The sequence below is a fragment of the Chiloscyllium plagiosum genome, unplaced genomic scaffold (genome assembly GCF_037043375.1).
Source record: "Chiloscyllium plagiosum isolate Xiang-an unplaced genomic scaffold, Cpla_swu_hap1 HiC_scaffold_14, whole genome shotgun sequence".
Classification (NCBI taxonomy): Eukaryota; Metazoa; Chordata; class Chondrichthyes; order Orectolobiformes; family Hemiscylliidae; genus Chiloscyllium; species Chiloscyllium plagiosum.
The window spans coordinates 44,539,837-44,555,212 of record NW_028270152.1 but is presented as its reverse complement, the minus strand read 5'-3'; positions in this window follow the sequence as shown (position 1 = coordinate 44,555,212).

Sequence of the window (15,376 nt, the reverse complement as noted above, 5' to 3'; positions counted from 1 at the left end):
TAAGGGGTAAATGTAGGGGTATGGGTGGGTTGTGCTTCGGCGGGTCAGTGTGGACTTGTTGGGCTGAAGGCCCAACACTGTAAGTAATCTAATCCCTCTCCATTTCTACCAAGGTTTATAACTGGGTGGTCAAGCAGGACGCTGGAAGAACACAGCAAGCCACGAAGCATCAGGAGATGGAGAAGTCAATGTTTCAGGCATAACCCTTCTTCAGGACTGAGGGTGGGTGTAAGGGGAGCTGCAGATAAGCGGGGGTGGGGTGGGTATTGGGTGGGGAGGTGGGCTGAGTGTTGAGCTAGTGAGAGGTGAACACAGGTAGAAGGCACGATCTGGTTGGTCAATGAGAGGAATGAATCCAGTTAGTAGCTAGAAGGAGGGGTCAGTCAGAGGAATGGAAGGAAGGGGAGGGGCTGGAAAGGGAGTCGTGGGATGGGAAGAGAGATCATTTAAAATTGGAGAACTCAATGTTGAGTCCTCCGGGATGTAGGCTGCTCAGGCAGAAGTTGAGTTGTCGTTGCTCCAATTTGCTATGGCAATGGAGGAGGCCAAGTATGATCATGTCACAAAAGGAATGGGAAGAGAAATTAAATGGGCAACGACTGGGAGGTCAGGTCGGTCCCTGCGGGTCAGGCTGAGATGCTCGGTGAAATGTGCCCTTAGTTACATTTGGTCTCCCCGATATAGAGAAGACCACATCGGGAACACTGGATATAGTAAACTAGTTTGGAGGAGAGGCAGATGAACTTCTAAATCACCTGCAAGGTCTGTTTGGGACCCTGGATGGAGGTGAGAGTGGTGGTGTGCATCTTTTACAATTGCAGGGGAAGATACCTGGGATTTTGGGGGTTTGGTGGGGAGAGTAGTGCGAACCAAGAAACGTCAGAGGGAACAGTCCTTGTGGAAGGCAGAGAGGGGTGGGGAGGGAAAGATGTTCTTGGTAGTGGGGTCTAGTTGGAGTTGGCGGTAATGTTTAAAGATGAAATGTTGGAAGCAGACACTGTGGGGTGGTGGGTGAAGACAAGGGGGACCCTGTCTCTATTGTGTTTGGAGGGGGGAGTTTAGAGTTGTGGAGCAGGAAATGGAGGAAGTGTGGTGGAGGGCTGTCTGGATGACAGAGGGAAGGAAAGCATGTTGTTTGAAATAACTGGACACCTGGGATGCTTGCGAGTGAAATGTCTCCTTATCCAAGCAGATGCAATGGAGGTGGAGGAATTGGGAAAACAGGATGGAGGTTTTGCAGGATATTGGGTGGGAGGAGGTGTAGTCCAGTTAGTTATGAGAGTCCATGGGTTTATTGTAAACATCAGTCTGTATATTGCCGCCGGAGATTGAAACAGAGAGGTTAAGAAAGGGAAGGGAGTTGTCCATGATAGACCAAGTGAATTTGAAGGCGGGGTGAAAGTTGTGGGCAAAGTCGATGAACTGCTCCAGTTCAGTCTATGTGCAGAATCCAACACAGATGCACTCATCGATGTAACAGTGGAAGAGTTGGGCACGGTGCCTGTGTAGGTAATGAAGAGGGACTATTCAACGCAGTCATCAAAGAGACAGGCATAGTAGGCCCCTCTGAGTGCCCATGGCCACCCCCTGGATTTGGAAGAAATTTGAAGAATTGAATGAAAAGTTATTAAGAGCGAGGACCAGTTCGGTGAGACGGTGGAGGATATTGGTGGAGGGAGACTGGATGGGTCTATGGGAGAGGAAGAAGCTGAGGGCTTGAAGGCCATCCTTGTGGGGTATGGACATGTATAAGGACTACGCACACATTATGAAGATAAAGTGCAGGGAGTTAGGGAACTGGAAGTTACCAGAGAGGTGGAGGGTGTGGCTAGTGTCATGGATGTAGGTGGGAACATCTGGGCCAAGAGGACAGAATAGAATAGAGATAGGAAGAAATAAGTTCAGTGTGGCAGGAGCATGTGGAGATGATGGGTCAGCCAGGGTAGTTGGGATTGTGGGTCTTGGGGAACAGGTAGAACCGGGCAGTGTGGGGCTGGGGGGCTGTGAGGTTGGAGGTGGCTGAGTGAAGATCGCCAGAGGCATTGAGGTCACAGACAGTGTAAGTGATTTTGGCCCATGGGTCACTGTGGGGTCGTGGTCAAGGGGGAGGAAGGATGTGGTGTCGGATAGCTGGCCTCTAATGGTTTAATGGTGAAATGGGAATTGGGGCTGAAAGAGTGGAGCACTGCACGTTCGGAAGGGATGAGGTTGGAATGGATGGGGGTGGGTAGAGAAATTGAGGCAGCCGATGTCACATCAGTGGGCAGCAATGAAGAGGTCTAGAGAGGATACGAGACTGGCGGGGAGTGTCCAAGTGAAAGAGGGATGTTGGAGGTGGGAGGAGGGGTCCTTGGAGGGTGGTTGGGACTTTTTGTTGAAGAAGAAAGCATGGAGGCAGAGAAGGCAGAAGAGCTCCACATCGTGGCAAGTACAGAATTTGTGGAGGTGAGAGTGGAGGGGCATGAACACGACCCCCTCACTGAGGACAGACCATTCAGCCTCAGAGAGTTCGAGGCCAGGGCAATGGTGAAAATGTAGCAAGGCTCAGGGGTGGGTTTTTTGGGAATCCCAAGGAGGCTAAAAGAGGGGAGGGGGAAGGGTGATTGCCAGTAGTAGGTGAGGGTTGGAGTGGTGTGGTGGGTATTATAATTGCCCTGGAAGACCCAATAATGCCCTTGGAGGAAGTGCTTTGTTTCTGATAATGATATCTGCCAACTTAACAAGCATCAAATTAACCAGTCATAACTCGTTGATCTTTGTGTTTTCAATTTCCCTCCATTTTAAGTAATAACATATAATACTTTCTGACATAAGTCAATATACAAAAATGTTCACAAATGAAGGATCGCACTTCACAAAGAGGTAAAATGACCATATTATAGGAGTTTTATACAAATGACCAATTATTGGTCTACCATCTAAAATTTATATTATCAGTTTAAGTAAATGAGACATTGAAATTAACTTGAATTTAATTTTTAGCAACTAACCTGGGATCAACTTAATGTAATGCATTGCAAAACACAATAGAAAGTAACAGAGATAGAGAAAGAAAGTAGCTGAATCATCACCTGAAGCTAAATAAAGATTTTTTTTCCAGTTAAATTCTCATTAAAAAAGATGAATGAGCTAATTGATCTTTGGAGTTTTTATGGAGTCAGTGTGACATTTATTTATGTCTGTATGCAACAATGCAACTAACAATTATGGTTGGGTCTTCTGCTACCACAGAATTCTTTTCCTGACTCAAAAAAAACTTTAAAACTCTCAAAATAATCGCTTACCTCTTAAGCTTTTAAAGTTAGTTGAGGATATTATGTTCCATCAAAGTCCCCAAAATGATGCGTAAAGTGAGAGTGTGGAGAATAAATGTTCTGACCCATTTGATTTGTGAAACTAAACTGTTAGACTGGTTCATGTAGAATATTGACATGCAGAAGATGGTTGCAAACAGCTGAATGGAGCGTTTTCATGAAGTATATTCACTCATGTAGAGCTTCCTTTTCATTATCAGACATCAAACGGAAAGTAGGCTCTTGGGTCCTTCAAAAATAAATCCAAAGATTTCTTTTTTATTCTCAATGTCCTATGCCATTTTTATTCTATTGTTTGTTCAAAACTTTCTGCCAATCTGTCTGTTGTCAGCCAAAGAGCTTTAGGTTTTCCACAGGCATGGTCACCCTACCATGAAATAGAACCTTTTTTAAAAAAGGTGCAACCGTTTACATAACTGCAATAAAAAAATCTCCACTCTGAACACAACTATAACAATGATACACACAATCTATTCTTAGAACACACAGTGTATTAAGCTGATCCCTGAAGCTCTGACATTTTTTTGCACTGGAGCCACAACTTAAGTATATACACCTAATTTTAAAGATTTAATCAACTTACTTCTCAAGTTCTTTTTCAATAAAACAAAAGTGTGTCAATAATTTCCCCATGTAAAAACTTAAATTTCAGGATCCCCCCAAGTATTCTAATCTTAGTATTCTAATCTCTAATGTATTCATGTTTTTATGAAAGCAAATGTGTGAATTATCTGAGAGTAGCAGAATGAATTTCCCAATAGGAAGAATTATTACAGTTGACAGATACTAATTCGACACAAAGCAGCAAATTTAGTGACTCTCAGCAGCACCCTACCACATATTCCAATATTTCTTGCAAGAAATTCCACTTGTTGAATTTAACCTCATTCTTGAGCAGAACTTCATCCTGACTGAAGCTACTGAAGGTCAAGATAAAACGCTGACATTTTCCAATTTTTTTGTATAAATTACCTTTAGCAGTTCTTCCGATTGTTAGAATCTAAAGCTAAAGAAAATCAACTGATTCAACTAATTTTTAAAGGAGATGGGGAAAGAATTGAGAATCCACCTTCCTCTGACTTTACATTGGAATCCTGAAGAAGGGCTCATGCCTGAAACGTCGATTCTCCTGCTCCTTGGATGCTGGCTGACCTGCTGCGCTTTTCCAGCAGCACATTTTCAGCTCAATCCAAGTATCATGCCAAGAATTGGACACCTTCAATTACCTTCAACATTGAGTTAAGACAGTTCAAATAAGCTTTTGTTTGTCACCAAAGAAATGAAGTACATTCTAGATCCTGACTTGCACAGTTGGTAACAGTTCTCATTGCACTGACACTTGTAAACATTGTTTAATAATCACACTCCTTGTCTACCAGGAATTCAAATTCAATACAAGAGATTTCTGGGAATATTTCTCTCTGTGATTTGTGAGAGTGACTCCCTTCCACAGTTGCTCATTACAGATTGTTTCGTGGTTTATCCTGGTTGCTTGTAAGTGGATTACATTCTGGAGATGGCTAATTTTACCTTATTTGACAAAATAACTATTATCTGTGAACTGAATATAGTCTCAATCTTAATAGATAATGATCAAACTAAATCTCATATAGCCCATTTTAGTTCAATCTGAAAAGAAATCAGGAACAAATTCATCCAGGAACAAAAAAAAATCATTTAAAAATTAAAGAACTTTGAAAGCAACATATGAGTATATAGATTTAATTTCACTTTACGCAGGTTAATAACCATGAAAATAATATTGCACGATGCTAAATACTGCATATTTAACACCAAACATGATGACCATTGAGAATTTTCATGCCTAATATCAGAACTAATATGAAAGTGATTCCATTATTAATTTTATTTGAAGTCTCATGCCGAAAAGATTGTAAACTTTTGTATGTTTGAAAGACTGCGGAGATGTTGACTCCTTATTTCTAAAGTTGGATACTGGAATGTCACTTCAGACTTTTTTTTCAAAAATACTTCCTGGGAGAAACAATTATGCTAAGTAAACAGCCAGAGCCTTATTGACTATAGAATTGCGCTGACCTGTTTACAAAGAAGTTACATGTCTGAGTTTGTGGCTGTTGGGAATCTTGGGTGGTTAGGATATTATTTGGGAAAGTCACTTGAGGTTTAGCCTGCCCAACTCATCCAGCAGCTACCCAACTCATCCTTTCCCAGCTTTTTGAGAAAAGTTCTGTTAGAATCCACAGTGAGAGTTAAACATCTGATGTGGCAATTCTCCTGAGAAGCTACAGGAACACTTCTTCTCAACCTGTCTTGAACAAATAGCTTCTGACAATATGCCAGTAACAACCACATATGTCAAGTGACCTTACTGGAGGACGTAAATCATAAAGCCGCTTGGAACATTTAATGTTTTATAATTTTTCCTTCAAAAAGTAATGATTATTTGATCCAAGTGTGTTCTTTAATCTTAATCTCTGTCCAGAAAGTGTTATTTTCTTTTCCTTTAGCCGGTGTGTTTCTGTAGCTGTGTTAGGTTATTTAGAAGATTGCTTACCTATTTCAGACTGTGTGTTAATCAGCTTTGCATGTTTATTGAATAAGTCTTATTTTTTATAATAAATCATTAATTTTGTCACTGGTTAAAAAAGCATGCTTGTTTGTTTTTGTGTTCTAAAACTAATGTAGATGAAGTATGCAACTGGCCAAATCAGTAACTGAGTAAACCATTCATACATATGTTGTTCCCAATTAAGAGACTGCACTTCTTCAACCATAGATATTACACATAAGTGGGTACTCATCCAAGATAACCCAAAGATGTTAAATATTAAGTGACTTTTTAAAACAATTGACCATTGTAGTACTTGTGAATATAGCAGACTGCTCGAGGTTAGACATAAGACCAAAGGCAAGGAAGTCTGACCTTCTGAAACTAGTCCAGAAAGTTGAAGATTGAAGTGAGTGAGGAATTAGAAAAGGGCAGTGCTTATCAGCAGAAGAAAGATGCACTTTAGAGAGAAAAGAAATGAACGGGCATTTAAGAAGTTGGAACTAGAATTGAAAAGTGAAAATAAGAGAGGCAGAAGACAAGGAGAAAGTAAAGAAAAAAGGGCTTAAGCTGCTGGAAGTTAAAAAGAAGTAAGTTTTGACTCCAGTGGAAATTTAGGTGAGGAAATGTTGGACTCCAAACTGGGACCAAGTGGTGAGGTGTTTAAATTTGTGCAACCCCTTCTAAAGTTCAAAGGAAATGCTAGGGATGCAGTTCATGTTTCCTTTGAAGAGATAATTAAGCAGGGTCACCAAAAGAAACCTCAACTCATGCAAAGCAGACAGATTGGCAGAGCTAATGAAGGTGAGGCTATGCTTCCGAAAGAGGCGACAACAGTTTAGGGGGTTGCAGAAAAGGCCGATGAGTTCTATGCTGATGAATTAGTCCTGAGATTTTCAGGCAGACATTTCAGAATTGCCAGAAGTAGCCTAAGCAGACTGTATATAGAATTCAAAAGGACGAAGCACTATATATAACTCATGTATAAGTTACATTTTTAGACTATTTTTGAAGGTTCAATTTATAGGGTCGACTATTATATGGATACTAGTTTGGAGTGGCTGAAAGTCATGCTGTAGTTCGAAATACCATATTAGTAACAGAAGTCGATTTGATCGCACAACTAGTTCCAGGTCAAGAAGAAAAACACAATGAATTATGGTTAAGGTAAATACCGGATAAAAACAAGAATGAATTACTGTTAGGAAATCTTATTCATACATACCAGTACGAAAATTTAACATGTCAAAGATTAATTGAAATCCTGCAAAATCACTGTTCAGCATTATCATGGCCTGGTATAATGGCACACTTAAATGAAACTTTTATTATATTCTGAATGTGTAAGCTTCTTATACTTTCCAGCCAAATTCTTCCATTTCCCCCCTTTTTCCTCTCGTATGTAATGAACCTCGGCAACGCTAACAAATTTGTTAAAGAATTAACGATATATGTAGCTGATATATCTCACTTTTATTCTGATATAATGGCACAATTAAAATGATTAATGTTTTAATGATATTAACTTTTGGATGTACAGTGAACAAAGTGCGATAAGAACCAAAGACTTAGTACTGGTCTGAATGAATGAATCAATCAAAATGTGCGGCAGTAAACCAAGTGGGCTAAGTAGAATTATGGATGAATGAAAGAATAGAGATGCAATATAGTAAACAAAGAGCGATCAGTAGAGTTACCTTTATGAATGAATGAATGCGATTTCATTTAAGCGGGTTAATTGGAATATGCAGTTTCCTTTGTAAGAGGCTTATAATGCAATATAGTAGGGTCAACTTTTACATGAGATATATGGAAAATACAAGATTTCTGGCCAAGAATAAGGGGTCAACGTTAACATGTGATTGACTTTTACACAAGTATATATGGTAAATGAACTTTGATTGCATGGATGGGCACTAAAGGTTTAGGCAATGTGTGAAACCCTTAGGAAAATAATTCTCCTGGAAGAATTTAAAGATTCACCCCCTCCATAGAGAACCAAAAGCGAATCAAGCAAAAACCAAAAAGCAGGCAGGATGACTGATAGTTATGAGGTCGTTCATAAATCCAAACTGATTATATCATTACATAAACTTGAGTAGGATAGACAGTGGGAGGGTGATAGGAAGCAACTTGCCAAGGATGAGAAGGAATAGCTGGGAATGCCTCCTCCTCACATGAGAAGGGGAGAATGACATTGGAAAGCTGAGATTATCCATTCTCACTAGCTAGGACATCTTTGTGAAGATATTTGTGAAGCTTACTATGTTCTTGGACTTGCAGTTCTTGGAACATAATTTGACAATTGCTCACAAGCCAAATGAATTGGTGCTTCTTTAAGTGCTGCTGAAATAAAACAACTACTACTTTGATTTTTAAACCATTTATCCCACTAATTGATCCCATGTTTACTCCTGTTATGCAGGCAATCTCTGCTCAGTCAGGTTCTAGGAACTATAAAGGAGACTGCAGTAATTGAAATGAGGTTGGTCAGGTGGATCTCATTGACTATGAGATCCTTGATTGGGGCTGTTAACCTGGGCCAATCAGGAATCCAATATAAACAGGAGATTTAAAAAATGAAAAAAAAAGAAAGAGAAGAAAAAAAAATAAACAGGAGATTTCACACAGCACTGTCCTTTGATGTGAAGGGCAGTGTTTGTCACTGGCCACCCGGGTGTTTTCCTATCTTCCTGGTGGTGGAAATTGAATAAAGATTTGTGCACTTTGTGTCTTTCACTGTGTCTCACACCTGCAAACACACCATGGGTGCTGGGGATAAAATAAGCACTAACGCACTTAGGTGGTAGTGTGGGGGTTAAATAAAAAAAAACAAAAAAAAAACAGGTGTGCTTGCCCTTTGAGGTGAAGGGCAGTGTTTGTCACTGGCCACCTGGGTGTTTTCCTATCTTCCTGGTGGTGGAAATTGAATAAAGAAAAAAAAAAAATATATGTATATAACCAGGAGTTGCACTGCCCTTTGATGTGAAGGGCAGTGTTTGTCACTGGCCACCCGGGTGTTTTCCTATCTTCCTGGTGGTGGAATTTGAATAAAGATTCATGCACTTTGTGTCTTTCACTGTGTCTCACACGTATACACACACACCATGGAAAAAAAAAATAAAAATAAACAGGAGATTAAGGGCAGTGTTTGTCACTGGCCACCCGGGTGTTTTCCTATCTTCCTGGTGGTGGAAATTGAATAAAGATTCGTGAATTTTGTGTCTTTCACTGTGTCTCCCACCTGCACACACACACCATGGGTGCTGGGGAAAAAATAAGCACTACCGCACTTAGGTGGTAGTGTGGGGGTTAAATTATTTTAAAAAAAAAGACAAAATAAACAGGAGATTAAGGGCAGTGTTTGTCACTGGCCACCCGGGTGTTTTCCTATCTTCCTGGTGGTGGAAATTGAATAAAGATTCGTGCACTTTGTGTCTTTCACTGTGTCTCACACCTGCAAAAAAAAAGAAAATAAACAGGAGATTGGCCTCCTCGTGGGTCTGCTCCTGGGCCTGGCCAAACTGGCCATCAACAGTTCGAGGCAGCGGGCTGTGGAGGGGGTTGTTAGGGCCGACTGCCTGCCCCTCTTCCACGGTTACGTTAGAGCCCGGGTGTCCTTGGAGAAGGAGCACGCGGTGTCGACCAACACCCTGGAGTTGTTCAGGGAGAGGTGGGTGCCGCAGGGAGTGGAGTGCATCATTTCTCCCTCCAATTCTATTTTGATTTAGTCCCTACCCTCCCCTTCACTGTTTTGATCACACAGCACTGCCCTTTGATGTGAAGGGCAGTGTTTGTCACTGGCCACCCGGGTGTTTTCCTATCTTCCTGGTGGTGGAATTTGAATAAAGATTCATGCACTTTGTGTCTTTCACTGTGTCTCACACCTGCACACACACACCATGGGTGCTGGGGAAATAATAAGCACTACCGCACTTAGGTGGTAGTGTGGGGGTTAAATAGAAAAAAGAAAAAAAAGAGAAAAAAAAGGAAAAAAAATATAAACAGGAGATTAAGCAGGGCAGCGGTAGACGAAGAGAAAAAAATTAAAAAACAAAAAAAAAATAAAGCGGAGATTGGCTTACTCGTGGGCCTACTCCTGGGTCTGGCCAAACTGGCTATAAACAGGTCCAGGCAGCGGGCCGTGGAGGGGGTCGTTAGGGCCGACTGCCTGCCCCTCTTCCGCAGTTACGTTAGAGCCCGGGTGTCCTTGGAGAAGGAGCATGCGGTGTCCACCAACACCCTGGAGTTGTTCAGGGAGAGGTGGGCGCCGCAGGGAGTGGAGTGCATTATTTCCCCCTCCAACTCTATTTTGATTTAGTCCCTACCCTCCCCTTCACTGTTTGATCACACAGCACTGCCCTTTGATGTGAAGGGCACTGCTTGTCACTGGCCACCCGGGTGTTTTCCTATCTTCCTGGTGGTAGAAATCGAATAAAGATTCGTACACCTTGTGTCTCTCACTGTGTCTCACACCTGCACACACACACCATGGGTGCTGGGGAAAAAAATAATAAGCACTACCGCAGTTAGGCGGTAGTGTGGGGGAAAAACAAATAAACAGGAGATTTCACACAGCATTGCCTTTTGTGAAGGGCACTGCTTGTCACTGGCCACTCTGGTGTTTTCCCTTTAAGAAGAAAAAAATTAAAAATAAACAGGAGATTGACCTCCTCGTGGGCCTACTCCTGGGCCTGGCCAAGCTGGCCATAAACTAGTACAGGCAGTGGGCCATGGAGGGTGTTGTTAGGGCCTACTGCCTACCCCTCTTCCATGGTTATGTCAGAGCCCAGGTGTCTCTGAAGAAGGAGCACGCTGTGCCCACCAACACCCTGGAGTTGTTCAGGGAGAGGGCGCCGCAGGGAGTGGAGTGCATTATTTCCCCCTCTAATTCTATTTTGATTTAATCCCTGCCCTCCCTTCACCTGTTTGATCACGCAGCATTGCCCTTTGATGTGAAGGGCACTGCTTGTCACTGGCCACTTGGGTGCTTCTTTTCTTCCTGGTGGTGGAAACTGATTAAAGTTTTGTGCACCTTGTGTCTTTCACTGTGTCTCACACCTGCACACACACACAACATGGGTGCTGGGGGAAAAATAAGCACCACTGCAGTTAGACAAAAAAAAGAAAAAGAAAGAAAAATAGAAGAAAACCAAAACAAAAAAAAACAGGAGATTGACCTCCTCGTAGGTCTACTCCTGGGCCTGGCCAAACTGGCCATAAACAGGTCACAGCAGCGGACTGTGGAGAGGGTTGTTAGGGCCGATTGCCTGCCCCTCTTCCACAGTTATGTTAGAGCCCGGGTGTCTCTGGAGAAGGAGCACACGGTGTCCACCAACTCCCTCAAGCTGTTCAGGGAGAGATGGGTGCTGCAGAAAGTGAAGTGCATTATTTCCCCGTCCAATTCTATTTTGATAGTCCCTACCCTCCCTTTCATTATTTGATCACGCAGTATTGCCCTTTGATGTGAAGGGCACTGCTTGTCACTGGCCACTTGGGTGTTTTCTTTTCTTCCTGGTGGTGGAAACTGAATAAAGATTCGTGCATCATGTGTCTAAAAAGAAAAACAAAGGAAAAAAAAAATAAACAAACAGGAGATTCAGTCTAGGGACTGGCTCTGAGCTGGTTGGTCACAGCCAGTGTACTCTGCACGTGTAAATAAAGGGTGACTTGGTGATGGAATACCGGCCTCTGTGCAGTTATTTTGGAAACAGCTAACCAATAAATATTTGATGAGGCATCGGGAGAACCGACAGTGTCCCTTAAATGGTGCCTTGAAATATGTTCAATTCACTGGACCAGGCAGATGAATTTTAATTGAAATTTGACATTTCATCCTAAAGATGATACCTCTGACAATACAGCACTCTCAGCATTGTGCCAACTTATCAGCTTACGTTGTCCATTAATTCCTGTGTTGGTTGCTTGAACCCAGAATTGGCTGATACAGAAATTAGAATGCGACCATCTTGTTAAGCTATGTAAATAGGATAAAAACTATCATTGAAAAATATATTTTGAACCTTGCACCTATCCAAAACGAAATTAATAAAGTACAATATTTTGATTTCAGATTATTTAAGCATTCTAAATGACAATTGTCACAAGGTCTGGAGGAGCCTTTGATAAACCTTATCAAAGCTATTCTTATCTAGCTCTATAGCTTCATAAAGTTTAGCGCAAACTCCAATTGCAGACATAAATTTGGTGAAATTAAGAACTCATAGCAGAATGGCCCTGAGGAGTCAATGTCAGCTCTGTTATCTCCTGAAAAGAATTGTCTGCAGCAAAACTGCACTTAAACTGCATGTGGATTAGTTTTTAAATTGAGAGAAAAAGGGGGTCATTGACCCTTTTTATGAGAAAGCATAGAATAGCCTAAAGGAGTAAGGAATAACTCAAAAATTGTCAACTGGTGCTATCAGTCTTATATTTTCATTTATTAGTGAGGGGAAAACAACTGATTTCACAAAATTAATGAAACTAAAGAAAGGGACAGCTGCTCATCATCCCATCAGATAGGAAAGTAATGGTGTTATAGCCTGCTGTGGTGTCAATAGTCACTGTGGTATTGCCAATATTGCAGGACAGTCACGTTGACAATTATTCCTCTGAATTTACATTGGGATCCTAACTTACAGACAGGACACAACCTTCAATCACAAAAAAGTTGAAAGCCACTGACTGTTTGACTTGTGCATGAGTGTAACTGGCCATTCAGTGTAATCTTTGAAAGGACTGTGATATGAGAGTTTTTTTAATCATTTTATGTTGCTTAAACATCACCAAGGAATAATGTTTTCAAAAACTGCAATCCTTCTTCAAGGCTATTGTTGTACTGAATCCCCTGAGGGTAAACTTGGAATCTACAATGAGGGTTAGTTTCGCCTGTCACTGCCTCACATGGCGTCAACATCAATTTCACTAGTTTCCAAATCTCCCATTCCCCTCCCCCCATCCCAGATCCAACCTCCTACTCAGCACCACCCTCTTGACTTGTCCTATCTGTCCATCTTCCTTCCCACCTATCTGCTCCATCCTCAGCTCCGACCTATAACAATCACCTCCTACCTGCATCTACTTATCGCCTTCCCAGCTACCCTCCCCCCACCTCCACTCCCACCCTCCTATTTATCTCTCAGCCCCCTTCCCCCCTCCACATTCCTGGTGAAGGATTTATGCCCAAAACATCGACTATCCTGCTTCTCGGATGCTGCCTGACCTGCTGTGCTTTTCCAGCACCACACTTTTCGACTCTCATTGATCATGCTGCACATCAATGTCCTCATGTTTTTCTGAGATTCCAGGTAATGGTAACTCACAGCATTTTCACCTACAATTCGTTCAAAGTTGCAGCAGTGACGTGATACACAACAGTCAATAAGCATTTCACTCTTGTTCCAGGAAGGTAATAGATGCTATTTTCCAACATGCCAGCACATCATCCATGTTCCTGTTAAATAATAGGAGCCAACTAGATAAGGCCTTGGGCTTTGCAATCATTTTACAGTTCAAACAAGTGCAGTGAACTATAGATTGCATACGGAGTATGATTTGGACCATGAGCCAGTAGTATTTCATTATTACAGTCATACAGCATTTATTTTATATATATATCTTTATATATATGTATACATTTATTGTCATGTGTACTTTTACACTAAAAATACAATTAAAAAGTCACACATATAAATCAAGTTTTTTTCACTACGGGGAAACATTTCACCTCCTCATCTATAATATTTTTGCTTGAAAGTTACACGGGTTGTTGACTAACTTGATATGCTTACAGAATGAAGAAGATGAATTCTAATACAACAAGGGGAGAAGGGGAAACTGGATTTCTTCCTTTTCACTCCTTGTTCTACAACCAGAGGTTTTATTAAAGATGCAGTTTTGTGAAATCAGGATGTACTTGGCTGTGTGCAATCTTGTAAGCAGACAGATATTCTTGAGTTGAATTCAATATAAGTTAGTCTTATTGTACCAAAACATACCCAGAAAGGAAACATTAAAGTTGTAAGTTGTACAAATATGTCTTACTTCCCAGTAACGTGCACAAAATCTTACTGAAGCTCCAAGCATGCAGAAATATCCAACTTGGTAGTATTTTAGAGATTAAATGTTGCCACATTAACAAGACTGCTTAACAAAAGGAAAAGGTAATGAAGATTCACCCACGGGCCAAAGAGTTGGCTTGAGGTTGTGGCTGGTATGTTCTTTTCCTCCTGGAAAACACTGCTGTAGAACCCCAATCGCTTTCAAAGGCTATTTTTTGCGGTAAGAATGCAGACTCATATTGCTTTCTAAACAAGATAAAGTTCAAATCTTAGATGATATATTGCAGAGAGATGGGGTGACATGTTCACTCTAAGTTTTCACATCAAATATTGTATCACATGATCTCCAGGTTAGTTGTGTATTCTAAAGGATAGTTGATCAGTTTATGCTTGTCATAGCTTCCTTGTTGTTGCTGTGATAGCCAAGGGGATTATTGTTTTAATATTCCAGTCATTAACTCCTGAATTATTCTTCCTTGATTTTAATGAGATCACTAGGAGCTTGTTCAAACTTCCAGGATGCCTTTGAGTCTCTCGGAATCTCCATGGAGTGGAATATGACTTCACCGGTAAGACATAGCAGCCACTTTTAAGACATTTGGAGATGTCGGTGTTGGACTGGGGTGTACAAAGTTAAAAGTCACACAACACCAGGTTATGGTCCAACAGGTTTATTTGGAAGCACTAGCTTTTGGACCACTGCTCCTTTATCAGGTGGTTGTGGAGTATAAGATTGTAGGACAGAGGATTTATAGCAAAAGTTTATAGTGTGATGTAACTGAAATTATATATTGAAAAAGGCCTGGATTGTTTGTTAAGTCTCTCATCTTTTAGAATGACCACCATTACGCGTGGGGATACCTCCCACCATGTACTTGGCATGTACTCATGCGATTCAGCCAACGTTTTCTATCTCACAGCTAACCAATATGTTACCTTCCCTATAAACCTCTGCCATCACCTGAAGACAGCTCAGTGATTTGCAACACCAGATCACTTTCCTTTGTGCAGGATATCATTGACACCACATACTTTTCCTTCATGGAAGCACCTCACCAGTGAAGTATTTTGAATTGGAAAATGGGAACAATCTTTTCACACACAACACATAGACAGTCACAGAAACAGCATCACGCAAAGTCCTGCAATCTACCTTGATAGGATTGTTTAACTTGAGACATTATACAAACCCCCCCAGTATTTAGGCAAAGGTAAAGTCACCATAGTCTCAGAGATGGGCCAATGGGCCAAAGAGTGGCAGACGGAATTTAGTTTGGAAGTGCTGCGCTTTGGAAGGGCAAATCGGGGCAGGATTTATACACTTAATGGTAAGGCCCTGGGGAGTGTTGCCAAACAGGGGGACCTTGAAGTGCAGGTTCATGGTTCCTTGATGGTGGAATTGCGGGTGGATGGGATGGTGAAGAGGACGTTTAGTATGCTTTCCTTTATTGGTCAGAGCATTGAGTGTAGGA